The sequence below is a fragment of the Anser brachyrhynchus genome (assembly GCF_964034855.1).
Source record: "Anser brachyrhynchus genome assembly, chromosome: 19".
NCBI classification, from domain to species: Eukaryota; Metazoa; Chordata; class Aves; order Anseriformes; family Anatidae; genus Anser; species Anser brachyrhynchus.
The window spans coordinates 11,114,404-11,135,023 of record NC_137712.1 but is presented as its reverse complement, the minus strand read 5'-3'; positions in this window follow the sequence as shown (position 1 = coordinate 11,135,023).

Here is a 20,620-nt window from a genome sequence, read left to right as displayed (position 1 = left end):
TTGCCCATCCTTCATAGATGCCTGAAGACTGAAATTTCATTAATCAACTCTTGTAGAAAGCTGAGATGAAGTTGTTCAGGCCTGGCCAATTTGTGAATGTCTGTTTAGGAACATGTTCTCTGTTCCACCCTTATTCAAGGCTGAGAACCTTCCATTTAACACTGTTTTTAATTGTGACCTCTCTCTGACTGCATTTGACTTTTTTAGTGAATGCCAAAAAGACATTAAATGTTTTGGTCACCTTCCTGTCACCTATTGATATCTCACTCTACTTGAATAGTGGATCAAACCTTTCCTTGATCTTTCTCTTCTGACTAATGTACAAAGAGAATGCCTTCCTGTTAGATACCATTGACAGTCTTATTTGTCCTCCCACAACCTACACATCTTCTCTAATACAGATACTCCTAACAGCCCAGCCTTCAGAGCAACTATCTAACAGCCACCATCAAAAGTAAATTGAAAATTTGCCACTGTTTCATTTCCTTTCCTTTTGATGTTGTTGTTGTTCATATATGCTCTGACCTTTTTTCTGTGACGTGGCTGCAACCCAGGAAAACGTTAAAAATTCCTGCCTTAGTATAATATTTGAAGTCCAACCCCTCACTTTCTGTCAAAGCCATGAATAAACAATGTTTACAAAGGGAAAAAAACCCTAAGATCAGCAGTGTAAGTCTCCATTTACCAAAATTTTAGACTTCAGTCCATCATGATTGACATCAGTTGAAATGAGGCAGATTTGAAGGAGAAGGGGATGTCTGCAAACATAAGGATATTAAGGAAGTTCTACTAACCTCTGCATGTTTATTGATGTGTCCAGAAACACAAATGCTTATTCCATTGACATTTACTCCCCAAAGACCCATTGATTGTCTTTATTTTTTTAAGGTAGTTTCTAGTCCCTTTTCAGTCTGCTGTTCCCATGGCCTCAGTGATACTTGGAGGCAGTAGGCTGCATAGGAGAGTTTGTCCTTCACTGTCACCGTGCACACCCTAATTTTCAGATTGTTTTGGGAGCTGGCAAACAGAACTGCTGTACTGGCTTACCTAAAGCACTGTTTGGAAGTCCCCCAACAGCCTTGCTATAGAACATGGTGGCAGCTCAGCTGCAGAGCTGCAGCCACCTTTCTGCTATGGCATAAGACCAACACACCAGCAATTCCATATAGTCAGGTTCATGGGAAAGCCATAATTCATCTCCCATTTAAAATTACAAGGAGGTTATGTAAACATGGCTCCTTTAGGATTTCCAGTCTTCTGCTTGAGTTGGCCAAAACTCTTGCCTCGAAAGTTAGGGAGTTTGCCTTGGGATGAACAAGCCCTACCTTGTGTGTTGTGTGATTAATGCAGCATTGCCTGGAGCCGTGTCAACAAGAATATGAATGCAAGAGAAGAACAGTGAAGGCTGCCCAATAATCAATCTTGTACTAATGATACCACCTAAGCATGAGTTCATAGAGGAGCGCAGCTGGCAGCTACTGACCAAGTTCAGATCCCAAAGTCATTGCTTTTTGCCTACAAATTAATGCTGCTCCTGAGGAAAAACCTGTCCCTGCAGGCAGGGTGATGAAGCTGTGGCGTCGCACTGCTGCTAAGACAGGACACGCTACCTCTGACGCTGTTCCTTGCACTCTTTCTCCTCCCAGCACTTTTCTGGAACAAACTGCTGGTAGCAGAATTGAAATCAGATCCTTTGTAGGAGTAGGGCTGGTCCATTAAAGCTAAAACTGCTAAATACAGGGAGGTTTTTGAGCAAATCACTTTCATTCAAATCAGCCATAAACACTTCAGGTTTTAGAAAGAGTCTCGCCCCCTGAGGGCAGCATTAGCCAACACAGTTGTGAGCAAAGGACTTGACATCCTTTCGCTCTCTGCTGCTGAACAATCAAGTACCAGAATCTTTTGTACATTTAAATGGTATTCACCTAGCAAATGGTAAATGTACCACAGCTACTATTATATCCTACTGCTAATGAGGAGGCAGTGCTGGTTCCTGGTTTCTGGGGGGCTAAATTCTGCAGGTTTTATTCAGTTTTCTGGGAAGAAATTTGTTTGGATGAAAACTGGGGGCTGTAAGTCCGGCCATTATGGTACAGCATTGAATGGCACCTCACTAAGCAGAGCTCACGCCATAGGAAACTGTCATTTTTTCTTAGCTTAAGTGCTTGCAGTTGTGCCGAGGCTGCTATTTAATTCAATCACTGGTTACACTGTCCAAATTAACTTCTAGGATCAAGTTGTAAATATTGAAAATAACCATAATTCTGCTTCCCAGAGCAGCCTATGCCTTAGAAAGGGCCCAACCTTCAGCTGGTATGTATAAGAGGATCTCAGCTGAAGTCAGTGGAGATGTGCTGATTTATACCAAGGGACTTTAGCAGCTCATTAATTTTGCAAATCAAGCATTTGGACACTGGAAAATGCCTCTAGGAAATGTAGCCAGGTTTCTGGTGCACCTTAATTGCCTATGTTCATTATGTTGATTGGTGAACAGAGACGCCACTAGAGTAAAGGCTGAGGCTTACATACTGTTTAACAAATGAGTTCTTCTGAAGTCTGTTTTATATGGAAAATTGATCAGGATAATTATACCACCGTTATAATTTTACCAGTACGACTCCCACTCACGTTCCTTCCTACAGATGCTTTTTCCAGTTTAGTGTCTTTGCTTTACTTTGAATGCAATGCAAGATAAAACAAAACAAAACAAAACAAAACACTCAGTGCTGCATACAAGTGTTCATGTGAGGACTCTTGCTTGTAGGAGTATAATTACACTGGCAGAGTTAAGTTGCTGAATTTTCCTTTGCAGGCAGACTGAATCCATGTGCCTAAATCAATCTGCTTCCTTGGATTCCTTTGAAATTTGCAGCAGGAGTGCTGAGATTTCTTTGGTTTTGTTCATGCTAAGAGCAGGCGTTTCTAGGATTTAGCACCCTCTAACAACCCTTCTAATAGTTATGGTTAGTTACTGGGGGAGCAGTTTTGGAGCACACCTTGAACCTGCGTACCAGTTTGTGCTTCTCTAATGGAGAAGACCTGCTTGTAAAGTGCCTCAGCTAGGTCTTTGGAGGTCAGCAACCCTCTGAAGAATAAATTAGAAAATTTAGCTGAGGAAAAGTGGGATCTTCAATGAAACTTCATCTAAAAATACATGCCAGGTAAAGGTAATACTCACATCATCAGCAGGACTGGAGCTCTTCTGCAGATGAAATCACTGTCAGACAGCTCAACATGATTAAAAAGGGCCAAATCTTGCCACTATTGACCCAAACAACGCCCAAATATGGAACAATAGAATGGAGATAAAAGTGTGTCACGTGAGCTCCACCCACATCTGCACTATGGGACTGTGTACAAAAAGAAACAAGCTGAAAATCTCAGCAAGGTCAGCCCGTTATTTAATGCCTTTTTGAGCATCACAAAGTTCTGTTCCAAAGACTAACCTAAAATCAAATTTAGATCGTATTATCCCACAATCTTGTCATCTAACTCCAGCATATGCCTTTCATAAAAACATTAAATTTCACGAGAATTCATCCAGTCTATGTAAAATAGGGGATCTCACTCATCATTTCACTCTTCAATGGGATGTAGGTTTTCAGAAAACAGGAATCTGAAATAACTGTGAATTATCACAGAATCGCTGATGTTGGAAGGACCTCTGGATATCTCCCAGTCCTGCTAGAGTGGGTTGCTCAGGTCCAGATTCCATTGGGTCTTGGATGTCTCGAAGGATGGACACCCTGCACCCTGCCTGAGCAGCCCACTCCAGAGCTGGATGGTAGCCAAAAAGGAGGGTTCCAATCTGGCCATCCACTGTACCCAGCAAAAGCCAAAGCCATTGAGCTGCACCAAAAGCATCTCTGACTTTTCTCTTCCTGACCAGTAAATGTTTTGTTCAGTGTGGGAGACCAAAAAAGCATGTCCACATCAGCCTGTTCACACTAGGACACCCTCTAGATACATAACACACTAGTTTAGCTCTCTCTGCTGGAATGCAGAGACATATTAGGTCCAGGGTCTCCCTGTGGCTCTCACGTGTCAGGGTTGGGAAAGCTCTGAGCACATGTCTGAATCAAACGGAGAGTTTAACCCAGGATTCGGCCAGAAGCAGACTGAATTCAGGTTCAGAAGAAGAGAGGTAGTGCCAGGACTTGGGCAGGAACATAAAGGAAGGAGAAGATGAGGCTAAGAAGGACATTAGTGAGTGTTACAGGAGCCTGTGGGTTGGATTTAAACAGCTGAAGAGATATTTAGGCACCAAAAGCTATTTGTGGATGTAAGTGACGACCCTCACTGAAATAGTCATAACAAACCTGTAATGGGAGATTCTCTCCACTGCTGAAGCTATGCACAAACAGCAATAAATATTTCAAGTGGAATTGTAATGTGAAAGTCATATTTTACGGATCTTTTTTTCTCCCAGACTAAAATGGAAAATCTAGTATTATATGGTATTATAATCTCTTGACTTCTTGCAATGATATTACACAACCACTCTGCCTGGCAGGCAAGCTGGGGCTCTTGGACCATATGGCCAACAGATCAGGGCAAAAGACTGACATTTTCAAATTCTTTGGTGCTCCCCTTTAGAGCTTCACTTTCCTTTTAATGTAATACTTGGATGAGTTTCCTGATTTTTAAAACATTTTGGAGGAAAAGAACCTGGAATCATTTTGGACCCTTGCATAGGCTGCTGTCAGAGCCAGGGCTTATAAATTCATAGACCCCCACCCCTAGTTCTGATCCATATCAGAAAGTTTTCAAACCCGGTCTAAGCAGACCCTGGTTGGAAGAGTGCAGCCGAAGTGAATAAAAGTAGCAAAGTTATCAAAAAGTGAGAACTGAGTCTCATAATAGGAAGTGTCAGCACATTTATGCATTACTACCTGTATTTATTGTTTTTTTCTACCCCAAAACTTGTTCACCTGGATTACATTTATTGCTAGGTCACTCTGCTCTTTGTTTAGTGAATTTTCTTTAGCTGTCTGCCAAGACAAAAACACTTATCTGCACTATATGATTATTTTTTTTGCAATGAAATATATTTCTAATACACTCCGCTGTAACTTACTGTCCAATACACCAAACATTTAAAGAGTAGATTGAATTATTTTTAAAGCAATTTTCCTGTTGCATGGAGTCTCATTTTCCACCATACCTCTACTATTTCTTTCCTACCAGCTCATTCTAAAGCTTGAACTCTACAGAGATGGGAGTAACACCTTCTTGCTCCAGCATTTCCCCACCACCACAACCACCACCTTGTGCATAAATTTAATATTCACCTGTTCATGTGCACTGTCCCCCACTTCAGAGTCATTGCACATCCTTAGTGGGCTTCAGATTTCTTACAACAATTTTTCTGGAGTTGGAGAGTAGACAATGCCTTAGCTTCTCAGTTCTCTTAAACGGGTGGTTGGGCTGAGTCTGTGAAGACTGTCTCAGTTCCCAGCTCCCCAGGTATTTCAGTGGGACTTTACCAGCTTGAGGAGGCATCTGGAGCCAAGCACATTTGCAACCCTGGTCTTTTGCACTTAGGTTGGGTGTTGGGACATGTTATTGAGCTGCTAGAGCTGTGAGAGACCTCTTCTTTGGATCAGGTACACACTTTTGATCCATGTACCCCAAACGGTCTCACGAAGAGGACTGGGATAGTATTTGACTCTGCCAAGACAACTGCTTTGAACCACTGTAAATTTCATAAATTAAGCAACCTAAATCCCAACATGCATTTGCCCAGGCATACTTAGGGTGACTTTTAAAGGCTCTTAATTTAGCCAATAATAGTGTCAGGAAACTGTACAGGAATAGAAACTGTAATACAGCTCATTGTACTGCAGAAATCTGATTTTCCTAGCATAGTGATCATGGACTGGAAAAAAGCTCTGCCATTATTTCATTGAAGAAACCTGATCAAGCAATATGTCTGAAGACATCCTGAACTACTCACAGATGTTGCAAGAGAGAAAAAGACACCAAAACTGGGGAATAAATCATTTGCCCAACTCTGCTGGCAATGTGACACCAGATCACTTGGAAGTCTTGGGATGTTTCCAGGAAGGAAAAACTGGTTCATTTTATTTGAGATTCCAGCCTCAGTTTGAACTGACAGCACTTCACAGGAAAAACAAAGCATTCAACCATCCCTCCAATCACAACTGCTGTGGCTGTGTTTGTATCTTGCTTTTATTTTGTCTATTTCGTCTCTTTTCAGAATGTTAACAAATTTGCCTATGTTCTACAAGGGCATTTTGACAAGGTGAGCTTTTAACTTGTTTGCAGAGATCTGGGCAATGGATCATCCCATGTGTTTTCATAACAGCTAAAAGGAATGGATGATAGGTGCCCCATAGAGTGATCAGGCTTTCTGCCAAGTGTTCTCGTAGGACCTTGTCCTAAGTTGATGGAGGTCTGAAGGTAATAGGATGCAGCTGCAGAATGTTTGTTGCTTATTCTCTTCAAGGCAGCTGAGGACTACTGTAATGCTCAGTGATTTTGTTTCAGTAAAGCAATAGTTTTGCTCTAACTGGATTTCAAGGTGAGTAACATCTCTGAGGCTGTGTCTAGTAGTGCACCTGTGCAATCTCGTCTCACCACTCAGCTCAAGTTTGGTTCAGATCAAGCATGAGCACTGTAAACAGTCTCAAAGAAATTTGACCTAGCAAATTATTTTGTGCCAATTCAGTGCTTTGCATGAACTGTTACTACGCATTTTGATATAGAGGCAGGTGACTTACCATCTCTTGGACACTGTTGTAATGAGCTAACCTTCTCCTGCCATAGAGACTGCTGTTATGATCATTTTACAAACTGGGGATGGATCTTAGAGCAACTTGATGGTTTGATCTCAGCATATTAGCTCATTTATGCCAGGTGGCAGGAAAAGAAGAAGGCCTGGGATGAAGAGAGAAGAGAAGGAAAGAGAGCAAGTACATAGGATAATAGAATCACAGAAATGTTGAGGTTGGAAGGATCTCTGGAGTCCAGCTGGTCCAACTCACAGTAGAGCCAGCTAGTGCAGATTCCTGAGATCTTCTAGACTCAAACACTGGAAAGGCTCATATGGAAAGAAGATGGTCCAAAAGGCCCTTCTGTAGCCTTTGCTCCATTTCAAAGCCTCTTTGACCTCCTCTGAATTTCCAGAGCACGTGGAGTGAAGGGCACCAGAGGTACTTGCAAGTCCCATTTATTTTGCTTGTTTTGCAAGACATTAAGCACTCCTGCAGTTACGAGTAAAGTGATCACCTAGATGAGATTTTTTAGACAGCAATGACAAAATGTATGCTGACTATTCCCCACAGCAATGGTCCCAAGAGGAATCCCAAACAACAACCAAACTAACAGGGTGGCAACAAAGAAAAAGTAAGGTTTGATAAATCACAATACAAATGGATCAGAACAAGGTACATCCAAAATAAATACCTTAAAGGTCTCAGCTCATCCAGTGTGATGCATAGGTACACTTCTGCAAGCTAATGGCTCATGTTTACTGAAGGTGGAAGCAGCCTGTTTGAGCAAGTTCCTAATCTTCCTTTAATACTGATCACTGGCATTAATCACTGCATTAATACATTTTTTTTTATTTTAAAGGAACACCAGGTGAGTACACTCCCAATGGCAATAGTTTCCATGCTGCTCCTTCCCATTGCCCTCAATCAAAAGGCTGTTGGTGAAGGGAAGCTTGAGACCTGGTTGGACTCAGCCCTTCGGATTTGATTATTTTGGGACTGGCAGTTTCAGTCTGTCCTCACAGTGGGATACAGGCTGTAGTATAAAACTGGCTTGAATTAAAAGGTGAGGTACAGAGCTGTTCATAGGTCAAGGCAGGAATTTCCGTTTTCTGACTTGCTAAATCTTGGAGACTAACACTGTCATTCCAGCTGTGTTATTTTATGGCAGAAGTCCTCCTCACCCTGCATGCAGCAGGGGGACATCCTCAATCTCACCAAAACATGAAATACCATTCACTAATTATGTCTCATTCTTGGCACTACCTCTGTGGTCCTGCTTGCAGGCTGGACTGACCCAGCAGGAGCTCCCTCTCACAGCTGGCCAAAATTTACAGTTCATTTGATGTTTCAACATTTTGCTCACGTTCTGAATTGGAACAAAACCAAATTCTCAGATTTCCCCTGTGAACTGGTAACGTCACTTTTTTTTTTGTTGTTTGTAACATTAGCAGGATGACTCTGAGACAGAGTCCAAGCAGGACAAAATCAAAGAGGTCCTAGCCTCACCTCTATCACATCAGGACAGCTCTACTGCAGGACACTTTCTACAAGCCCATTGCTACCAGGAAAGGTGGATGAAGCTCCCAAACACCATCTCTAGGCTAAAATACCGTATCCTTGTCCCAGCATGTTTTGACCTCTGTTATTGGTGGGTTTTGTTGCATGCAGAGTTGACCACTCTAATGAAAGACGCTTTTATAGAGTTTGGGGTAAATTTATGCAATTTTTACAGACACTCAAATAGTTTTCAGCATTCTTTATGATAATTTGAGTGTCTTTTACAGATGCCAAAGTGACAGAGGAAAATTGAAGATGATGACAGTGTCTACTCAGACTTGCAAACTGTTTTGCCTGGTGGAGCTTCTGACTGCAAACACCACCTGATCTTAGAGCAAGGCACTGGGAGCTACACACTCAACTGCTGAGGGTGCCAGCTTGTCCTGAGGTGGTGCCACCTAAAAGAGAGTGGGTTAACTCCCTTTAAAGTCAGGGCCAGATTCAATTCAATAGGTCAGGACCAGAAAATCTACAGGTTAGGTGAAAGTTTATGTTTTTATTAACCTACATAGTCGATATCTTCAGTCAGCACAGTTCAATGTGGCACTTAAATGCACCCTTGCTACAGCTGTTGCAGCAAAGCCACCATTAGCAGCAAGTGTATCCTGACTATGCAACAGGAAGAAAGGAGTCAGCAATTAAACATCTAGAGACTCAGTATTGTCTGGTGGCTCTTGTGCATCATCACTCTTGTTCTGATTAGACAAAAGACTGCTTCATCCAATTGGCTTTTCAAGCTGGGAATTACCCATTGTATCATGCTGTCATTGATGTCAAATATAAATTCTGATCTGCTTCCAAAATCTGAGCAGACAATTCTGCAGCAGATCATTTAAACAATGTTTTAAGAGAGTGGTACTTGATCCCATCCTCGCATATCCGTGGGAGGCTGATGATGTAGATCTATGAAAGCTCATAGGACTCTAATTCTTTAGCTTCTTTCACTGCTTGTGTTTGGATTGACATACTGAGCACAGAATCTACACTGTGATATGGCTGTATTCATTTAAATATTTCGATGTAATTAGTGCTTTCAATTTTTCCTGAAGAAAAAATCCCTCCAAAGTGTTTTCCTCCCTCTGTTTTTCTGTTTCTCTTCCTTGCAGAGTTTTGTCCTGAGCAATTTGTGTTTTGACTTTCATTACAAACAGATTGAAAAAGATTGAAAAAAAGGAGAGGAGAGGAGAGGAGAGGAGAGGAGAGGAGAGGAGAGGAGAGGAGAGGAGAGGAGAGGAGAGGAGAGGAGAGGAGAGGAGAGGAGAGGGAGAGGAGAGGAGAGGAGAGGAGAGGAGAGGAGAGGAGAGGAGAGGAGAGGAGAGGAGAGGAGAGGAGAGGAGAGGAGAGGAGAGGAGAGGAGAGGAGAGGAGAGGAGAGGAGAGGAGAGGAGAGGAGAGGAGAGGAGAGGAGAGGAGAGGAGAGGAGAGGAGAGGAGAGGAGAGGAGAGGAGAGGAGAGGAGAGGAGAGGAGAGGAGAGGAGAGGAGAGGAGAGGAGAGGAGAGGAGAGGAGAGGAGAGGAGAGGAGAGGAGAGGAGAGGAGAGGAGAGGAGAGGAGAGGAGAGGAGAGGAGAGGAGAGGAGAGGAGAGGAGAGGAGAGGAGAGGAGAGGAGAGGAGAGGAGAGGAGAGGAGAGGAGAGGAGAGGAGAGGAGAGGAGAGGAGAGGAGAGGAGAGGAGAGGAGAGGAGAGGAGAGGAGAGGAGAGGAGAGGAGAGGAGAGGAGAGGAGAGGAGAGGAGAGTAATCATAGTAACTGAACCACACAGCAAAAGTCATCAGGTTTTCCTGGCATGATTTGTTGTTTAGTAGGCCTGCTGTTTATTTCTTCTTGATGTTGGATGCTGCATTATACTCTCCTCCTCTCTCTCCTGCAGTCAGTCCTGCGGACAACAACCCTGCTGATGTTACGGTGATACTACTCAGGAGAGTATTTTTACCATTGCATGAGGCCAGGGGATAGACTTAGGATACTGGTTTGTATTCTCTGGAAGGGATACCTCAGCAATGAGACATCACAAAAAGAAGAGGGGCTCATTGCATCTGCACTGCCTGGAGACAACCACGCACATGCTTATTTTCCAACAGATTGCCCAGAAGTGATACTTTGAAAATACCTATTACTTTGGCAGTTATTTGCTGTCAAGAGGTTATTTAAAATGGGAATAGCTATATGCAATATATATTTGTAGTATACTTGGAAAGACAAAGGTTGATGTATTTTTCCCATGTAAACAAAGTATTTACAAAATCATCAATAACCAAAGATAAAACATTAAGCTACATCTGCTGTGCAAGAACATTTTAAGATCAGCAGTCTTGGATAGCTTGTAGCAGAAGTCCTAAGAGAACTGACTGAGAAGGTCTCTGGCTTACAGATGTTCCTTTTTTACTCATCCGGGAGTTCAAGGCAAAAATCTAGAAAACAGGAGTGGTAACTGTATACCAAGGGGGCAGGCAGAATACCTGATGAAACTGCAAACCAACATCAGTCCTGACAAAATAATGGAAAAGGCAGAAACAGCTCCAGCTGTTAATGAAAGCAAGGGTAGTAACATGGTGAATGTCAATCAACAGGATTTTATGGAAAAATAGACCATTTCAAACAAACCTGATTTCCTCCTTTTCTCACATTGCAGATGTGATTGCAGCTGACATAATGGATGCACTGTAGTGTGCCAGTGTCTACTCTGCAACCCAAGGGAGCGATGGAGCTAGTGTAGTCAAAGCTAAGCTAATTTGAATTAAGCAGATGAAGAATTGATAGTGAAGCTCAGCTTGGAAGACTTACAAACATTTCCCCAGGTTTCCAAGCAGATTTCACAGCTTAGTTCCTGTTCTGGTTACACTGCTCTCTCATGATGTGAGATTAAGGCCGCTCTGAGTGCAGCTACTCAAATTGTGCTCACTGCTTGCAGTGCTGCACTCAGGGATATCAACAGTACATGTATTAAAAGGCTCACTAATGCCGAGCAATATGAAAGATAACAGTAATGAGGTGGCCATGATAACCTGGGAATGGCAGAGGGTTAAGGTTCATGCTGAGTGGTTGCTGGCAGTGACAGTGAAAGATCCAGAGAACAGGCTTCTGAACATTTACAGTCTTAAAGCTTTGGCACCTCAAATTTTTGTTTCAAATTTGGGTTACATTTTTCGATGTTATCAGCTCCTTTAATAAAAGATCAGATACAGTAAGTGCCAGTGAGGAACAGCACCAAAGGCAAACGCTTCCAGTAGGATGCTGGTGGCTTTACGGTCTCCACTTATAAAAGATTATGAAGTGACTTAACTACGCTGTTCATAGGGAGAAATGCTGCATAACTGAGCAAGGTGCTAATAACCTGGAAGATGTAACAGCTTGAACCAGTGGCTAGAAGATGAAAATGGACGTACTGAAATGAGAAATAAAGCCCAAGTTTCTAACAGTGTGGCACATAAGCTACTGAAGCAAGCCACCATGGTGATTCTCCTGATGTCTGCAAGCTGGGGTTTCCTCCCTGGAAAATCATCTTTGGCCGATGACAAGCTGCTGGCATCAATGCGTGTGTACTTGGTCCCAATTTCCAGGAGCAGGGTGCATGTCAGGGGCCCTCCCTTACATTCGCGGGAGCTGGAGATCTGCATATGAGACCTCAGGCAGCAAGTTCCAACCAAACATGCACTGTTCTCTAGGAAGTGCTCAGTACCTCTCCCCGATATTCCAGCAGTGGTTGTACAGTCTTTCTAGATAATCTAGTCCAACACAAAATTATCCCAACATCATATCTTAAAGATAGTGTAACTTTTTCCTCAAATCATTCCAAAGCACCTTGAAAAACAACTGACTGTTCCACGTTTCTTGACTAGAGAAACCCAGTTCTTTTAATCTGTCTTCAGAGGTCATGGTTTCCAATCTCTTATTGGTTTTACCATTCTTGTCTGAATTCTCTCCAACAATTTTTATGTGGTGCCCAAAACTGGACAGAGACTCCAGCTGGGGCCTCATGAATGCCAAGTAGAGTGAAATAACTACCTCCCATATCATAATCCCATGTGAGACTCCTGCTATATCAGCCCAGAATAGACTGTGGCTTTGGCTATTATTTGAGACAAACTGGGCAGCTATTCTCCATTTGTATGCAAGCATTTAATTTTCTTTTCCTGCACATGTCCTTACTCGGTTTCACACTGTTGACACTCTTTGTCCAGCCTCTCAAGGTCACTGTGCATGTTAACAGTGTCTCACAGCTCTCCCAGCTTGGTGCCTTGCACAGAAATGGGTTTCACAGGTATACTTTGAGTGGTACCATATGCATTAGGAAAGAAATCTTGATGACTGTCACTTCGGTAGTTGAGGATCCTCTGTGAGCTTTCTTGCAAGTTTTGTGTAAGGAAGGGAAGAGCTCATCATTGTTCGCAGTATGTGAAAGGAACCACCGCTTTCTCTAGCACAGCAATTTCCTCCACAATGCCAGGAATTACCCCTGGCTGCGTGTGGCCAGCACCACATCGCTCACAGCCAGCCCCTCCTCTGCTCTTGATGAAGCTGGTGAGCACCCACAGAAGGAGTTACTCCGTACTGTTATTTTACATGCAGACTCTCCTATGTCAGTCTGCTCGCCACCAGGACCTGCTGCCACCCACAAAGTGCTGCCTGGGCACGGGAGCAGTGGAGAGCCTGCAGTTGAGCACAGCCCACGTCAAGGTGGACATCAGCACTTGGCAGGTTGGTTTGTGCTCTTCACCCTCGTGCTTACACCAAATGCAAAAATATTTCTGCTCATTGCAGCTCTGAGATTTTGTGGCCCTCAAGAAACTCTTCCATGAATTTGAACACATTTGTATGAGACTGGATGAAGATGAAAATTCTGAAGGAGTTAAATTAGATCGTTACCAATATAAAACAAATGGGTAGATTAAATCTTAAGGAACTTGGTTATCTGGTGGGTCTGGTACTCTGTATTCCTTCTTGCAGTATTGCAAATAAGAAAATTCAGCTCCTTGAGTGCATGGAAATATGCCAACAAGCGGCACAAGAATATCAGAGTACATTAAAATCAAAATAAGTAAACATCAGAATGAGTTAAAATCCAAGTGAGCTATTGCTAATGGCTTTCAACCTTCAGTTTAGTTTTTCTTTAAAAATAACTATAAATTTAGAAGCTTTACAGGAAACTAAGTGAATATGAAACTAATCCCCTGAGATTGGTTTCAGATTTCAGCTCTATCAATCTCTTTTCTCTTTTTGTGTGAAATAAAGGAAAAAGAGTAAGAAACAGTGGATATAGTATGTGTGGTTTTTTTCACCATGAACATAGAAATATTAAGAGTAGATGTAACTTGATTAGAATTGTGTTTAATATCAAAGCATCCAGTAAACAGACTGAGATATTTCAGAATTTGGGGGGTTTCAATCATATTTTTATTTCTTTTTAGCAGTAAAATATTGAGTTTTAATATATTTTTTCCTTTGAATGATTCATGACTTGTGATGTAAAATCCCTATGGCCATATCACCTAGTCTTTCAACTACACAGTGTGCAAACATTTGTTGTCAAACATGGATCCCAGAACAAAGGAACTGGTCTCTGGCTGAATTTTCAGGGGAGGAGCTGCTCCCACGAGATTTTGACACAACACAGCACTTACCAACACAATTGGCTGATTGCGTGACTTTTTCACTGTTCAAAATAATGACAGTTTTGTGATAGCTGGTTATCCTGAATGGCCAACTGGTCAGAAAGACCCAAAAGTATTGCTGGTGACGTTTAAACTCTTATACATATGCTTTTAATAGGAATTTATGAGCAAATAACCTACATCTTGAATGCATGAGCATCTTTCAAATTCTAGTCCAAAGTAGTTTGTAAAAGTAAATTCTTTTGAAATGTTACTCTTGATGCCTGCTAGATATGGAATTATTCGTGGTCGTATCACAGTACTGTTATAGAGTATGTATTTTTTTTTGGCCATGAAACCATGAAAAAATATGGAACTAAACCAGACCAAAAGTAACTAAAGAAGAAATTGGGCTAAACCATGCCAAGATATTCATGTTTTGAAAATGACTTTGTTGAATTACACACAGATCTGTACCTGTCATTCATCCCCTACTAATACATCCTGTGCAGACCCATAAAATACAGTGGGTGTAGAAAAAGATGATGATGCTACTCATTGTGCAAGAATAAGAATTAAGGCTTTGCAAATAATTGAGCTATTCTTTCAGTTTCGATTTGATGGATTTCATATTTTTATTGCTTTTTATCTAAAACTAAAATATATTTTCTGTGCCCTTTTGACTACAGCAACAAAGCAGTCCATATGCAAAATTGTCAAAACATTTCACCCAAAGTTGTTTTGGCTTGATTTCTAAGATATTTCTTCTTTTCAGTAAAAATTCCCATACAACTAGATTTCTAACTGAACCACTTGACAATGCATATCAGAAATGCACATTTTTTTCCACACATTTTCACCCATTCTTCTTTTAACAATAATTCACCCCCAGCCTTAAGATTTTTGGATTTTTGGATTAATAAAAGCCAAATACAATCAACACCCTAAATTTCAAGAGAGTTCTAGGTATGTCTTTTCATGTTCTTCCTCTGCTACCTACTGTATGCAAGGAAGTGCTGTTTCTGTGGAAATGGTGGCTGAAGTTTATTTTAAAGCAATTATAGGACACGTATCCTCAAAACTGTCTAGAAAAATATGCCTGCTCACAACCAGTCCGATTACTCCAAGGGTTTTAGACTTCAGAATAAATCTAAGAATCACCATCAAAAGCAGCTCAGATATTTTTAAGATCTTGGCTTATCAAAACTGTGTTTTTCTTTGAATTTTCCAGCTCTCGGTTTATATTTGGCTTGTCATGTTGGGTAACATCAGTTGCAGTAGTTTATTATTGGATGTAACACAATTTGACTGATGCAATGTGATGTGATAGGTCACAGTCTGATGTTTCATTTCAGTTATTAAAAATGGTTTGTGAAGCTGCAGCAAAGGAAAGCCTGGTCTGAAAACAAAGAATGTTGTCTGGCATTAGCCTGCTCAATTTTTATTTTTAAAATCCATAACTTGATACAGATTCAAGTCATGTTTTACCTTACATCAAGCAGAAAGCGCCCAACAGTAGGACATGGCATGTTTCAACCTTCTCGGTGGCAGAAGACACTAAATCAGGGCCACAACACATCCAATATTCAGGACATTTCCAACTCCTTTCTGAACATGACTAGTCACATCTCTTGGTACCAGTGGTGGGCATTTCACAAAATAATCCCCGCCACCTGCATTATTCCATCCCTCCGCATCCCTGTACCCAGAGACACTGGTGGGGAGTGGGTATCACGCAGAAGGTCCACAAGGACTTCTCCACTCCTGGGAAGGGGCCGCTTGCCAGCCCTGCTGTGGGGTGGCAGGGGAGTCACTGACCCCATGGACCCCATGCTCAGCCCAGCCTCCCTGCAGCCCTGGGCCTTTGGTCCCAGCCCCATCCGTCCCACGTGCCCAGTGCCCCTGGCCAGGAGGATGCCCTTGGCAGTGAGAGATTTTGCCATTTGCCAGCAAAGCAAATGCCACAGGAAAGAATGCTAATAGAGGAAGAGATTTATACAAGATTTATACAAGAAAGTATTCCTTTATTTGCCTGTACCTCCCTGACTTCCTTTTCTTTTCTTTTCGTTTCTTTTTTCTTTTTCCTTTTCTTTTCTTTTCTTTTCTTTTCTTTTCTTTTCTTTTCTTTTCTTTTCTTTTCTTTTCTTTTCTTTTCTTTTCTTTTCTTTTCTTTTCTTTTCTTTTCTTTTCTTTTCTTTTCTTTTCTTTTCTTTTCTTTTCTTTTCTTTTCTTTTCTTTTCTTTTCTTTTCTTTTCTTTTCTTTTCTTTTCTTTTCTTTTCTTTTCTTTTCTTTTCTTTTCTTTTCTTTTCTTTTCTTTTCTTTTCTTTTCTTTTCTTTTCTTTTCTTTTCTTTTCTTTTCTTTTCTTTTCTTTTTTCTTTTCTTTTCTTTTCAACACAATTTCCAGCTTTAAGCACTGTGAAAGCAGGGATATACCATTTGGAAATCTGTATGTTTTGCAGAGGTTTCCTAGGACCAAGTCAGCAAAAGGAACCAGGATTCCTACGTAATTAGGAGGAGTGGAGCCTTCTTGCTCAGATAAAGAAACTCCAGGTTTCCTTTCTTGTACGGGTGCAGCTCACTTCACAATCCTGCACCTCTAGCTTTGTTTTAACACAGTCTTGCAGTGACACAATAGGTGTGATTTTTTTTTCCCCATCTTTTTGGCTGCCTGTTTTGGATTATTTGGGGGTTAGTCACTTATCAGGGACACACAGTAAGCTGTGTACTGTATAAATGTACATATTTTATATATATATATATATATATATATATAGCCAGCCAAATCCAGTTCTTGTTGGCACTGTACTACTATGGACCACAAGAGAGTTCGGGTTTTAAAAGTGAGTCAAACTTCTCTGCCTCTGACAAATTTAAAAGTCAAATCAGATGACTGGAATGATCCAAACAAGAAGAGGGAAAATTGGGAGCTGGAAAACTTATTTGAGGACAATGGGGTATTTCAACATGGATATCTGGGTCCATAGGTCAGTGAGGCAGCAGTGCTCACGATTGCTCACAAGTGCTTACTTGCTCAGCAGCAAATGTCTTGTTTGCCTGGAGAGTATCATTTATCACTTTGTGTGCAGATTCTCTGGGTTTGGTCAACTTTTTTGATTTTTAAGTAAAATAATATTTCACAATAACATTCTCACACAGCTTTTCAAATGAAATTACGGATCCACTTTGAAAGCATGTTCAAATTGACTCAGAAATTTTCTATAAATGGATTCTGAGTGATTTTTTGGAACAAGTGAAAAAAATATCCAAACGACATCCTAAAACCATTGCCCAGATTGTCTGCATGTCATCCCTGAGGCTGCATTCAGTTCTGCTCAGAGCTGGGTTTTCAAATGCATCTAATGTAGAAGTACAAGCCCCAGCTTTTCAAAAGCATTTAGAAACCTCATTCCCTCCAATTTCTGTGGAATTTAGATGTATAAACATCTTTGAGGATCACCCTTAGGCATCTCTGTATAGCAGAACTCCATCTCAAAACAGATATTACAGAAAGACAAGGTCTCTTTTGTGAAAACAGACTTCAAAGATGGGCGGTATTAATTTTGAATTATTATGTATTAGTTTTGAAGGAGACAAAAAAAGTGGGAACTAGGTACAGTAATAGGAAATAATGTATGATTTAGATGAAGGAAATCATTTTATGATTCATTATCTTCATATCTTGAACACCAGAATCCTATGAAGTTGAATGACATGAAACTTAAAAATACTGAGGGAATATTCAGTAAGAGATCACTCTGAGGAGTTCAGTGTCACAATTCAGCCTTCAGGCCAGAATTTTAGCAGGCCACACCACAAGAAGTAGATTTTTTTTTTCTTTTTGTCTTTTTCCCTAAGAGAGAGAAAGGCCCCAAGAGATTATCCAAAATGAGGAAGTGGGGAAAACATTCTTTCTACCTGGAAGATCTGTAAAATTTTCTTTTGAACACTAGTGAACATTGTCAGCTCTGGAGCAGAACCACCGACGGAATATCCAGATTGCTACTGACATTTCTAAGTGCAAGCTGAGGCATAGGTTCAGGAACCCATCCTCTCTCCATCATCCCTGTACACCACAAGGAACATTAGGGAAATCCCAGTGAAATGCTATGGGGCTGAACTGACCTTCCCAAAGGTGTTTCCAGAAGCTCTGCACACATTCTGTGCACAGAAGTGACTTTGTTCATGCTGGAATATGCTACTTATCAACCACTGCTGGCAGTGCCAAAAGTGACAGCAGTCAGAGAGCAAGAGGGGGTTCTCTATCAGGATATCCTAAACCCAAGAGACACTCATGTGTTTGTTATCTTGTGTGTTTTAAATTTTCTCTCATGACAATGAACAGATGGATGCAGTGTCCTCTTCAAGGCAGGGATGTTAGAAGATGACCTACCATTTGGAAAGAGGCAGAAACAAAGTGCTTAAGGCGGCATATTCAACAATTTTCCCAAAAGAGTCGATTTATCCTGAAATCTGTGTAGCTGCTATTTTTCTTTTGCTCTGTCCAAGCACCCAGCTCAAGACAACACACTAACTAGCCCAGAATTTCATTTTTCCCCTGAGACCATCCTCATACTTTTAGGGACAGCCCTGCAAACCAATCCATCCCCTTACGCTCTTCAGAAGTTCAGGAGGCAGCACCCCGTTTCCCTACTGATGTTATCTTTCAGTGCAAGGGCGATGAGCCCTTGGTTGCATCTCATCTACTCAAAATGCTCGGATGTGCTACCAGGAATCACTCCTGGAGATTTCTACTTTGACTTCTTCACGTTGTAACTACAGCCTGTAGCATCTGGCTACAGCAGTGTCTTTGTCAAGACTGAACAGCAAGGACAACCATTAGCTGGTGGAAATATGCCCACTGATGTTTATAACTCCACTAACTGGACCATCTACAACGTCCACAAATCTGTGTAGAGACAAAAGCTCCCTGGAGAAAGTTCAGCCCCCACCTCCAGATGAGGCAGATTCCCCACTGAGGGTGCCCAAGTCTCTAGGCTGACTACAGAGACACCCAGCACAGACATCCAAAGCAAGAGGAGAGGAATCCTAATGCGACATCATGCATGCTCTGCCAGAAGGCCCTGAATAATGTGTGCTTTGTGAAGCTGAACCCATTTCTGTAAATAACAGCAGAAAAAACCTCTGCAACTCAGGTGAAAGACTCAAGATCACCAAACTTCAGCAAGGTGCATCGAGCTCCTTTGAGAGCCATGGTGTAGCAAAGTGGCACAGACATTTTCAGAAGCAGTTTCATGACAGCAGAATGGGGTTTTGTATGGCATGTCCCAATGTGCTGGACTTTGGAAATAATTGGCTTTTACATTGCGATCAGGAAATTGTGTCATTTAGACATATCCTAAAAATGCGTAAAAGAAATGCTTGCGTCCCAAATTCAGCTGCTACAGTATGTTAGTACGTTTGCTACACACATTTTTCACAAGTAATAATGAGTGACAAAAATAACTGACCTACTTATAACTCTGCAAATACCTGTACCTCACATTTGGAGGCAGTGAAATCAGCATGGAGACATTTAGAACAAGTCTATTCTTGAATACCCTTTTTTAACTCTCTGTAAATTATTCCAATTTGGACAGTTTTTAATGTAATTTTTTTGTACACCTTGCAACTCCCTGGAGCTGTTTTTGTAGTTCCAGGCACGTCTGTACCAAGTACAAAACCCTGACAATCATTAATATTACAAGAGTTGGGCTCCCTCCGTAGAGGAGAGTCCACTCCTGCTGTGATACCCTGCTTGATGGAGCCCATGGACCTGTGCCATGCATCAGACGGAGCCTAACCTTTCTGTTAAAGGCTTTTTTTTTTTTCCCAGGCTGAAATGACCATTCTCTCCTCACTGGGAAAGTGACCCTTGAATCTTTGTAGTGCAAAGATGCAGCTCCATTCTGAGGACTTTCAGGGTCTGAGTTGTTTCTGGCCTTCTCCATCACATTGGCTTTTGCTCTGCAGATGGTGAGAGGTAAGTGCACAACCTCCTGATGTCCTCTTGTATGGGTCCAACCTCAGCAGGTCAGCAACCTCCTCCTGTGTGACTGGAGCAGAGCATGGACCAAGCCTTGAATTACCCCACTCCTATGCCACATGACGCCCACCAAGTTGTATGAGACATGGAGAACTTCTCATCAGCTGCCCCATCTCCTCTTTCCTCCACCACAGGATCCTTTTCAGCTTCCCCACATTTCTTCTTGGCTTCATCAGTCTTCCATAAGAAAAGCAACTATACAATTTTTTTCTCTCTCTCTTTTTTTTTTTTTTCCTTGAGGACAGCAGTTCCCCCTCCCTGGTTCCTCTGTGGATACAGTGACACGGAGTGCCTATTGCTAAACATTCCTTAGGCCTTTTAGCAGGATTATCCCAAGCCTGCAGATTGCTACAGACAGAACTGAAATGCTTCAAGTTTGTTATTGTTTTCTCACACAGATGAGTCCCAGCTCCCACATTAATTATCATTGCTAGGTTCTTCCAGTCTCCATCCTACTTAAAATTCTTACACAGCTGCAAAGTAACTGTAATGAAATGCAGCTGGACAATAGTTATAAAACTGATTTCCCTCAAAAATCACTGATGTTTGCTGCTCCCACACCTTCCTGGTAGCAGTGGCCAGCTAGTCTGTGGTCCACTATAGAAGTGATTCCCCACAGGTCTAAATCTCTGTGGAATGGCAAAAAAAATAATAATTATAATTATAATTTAAAAAAAAAATAATCCACTTATT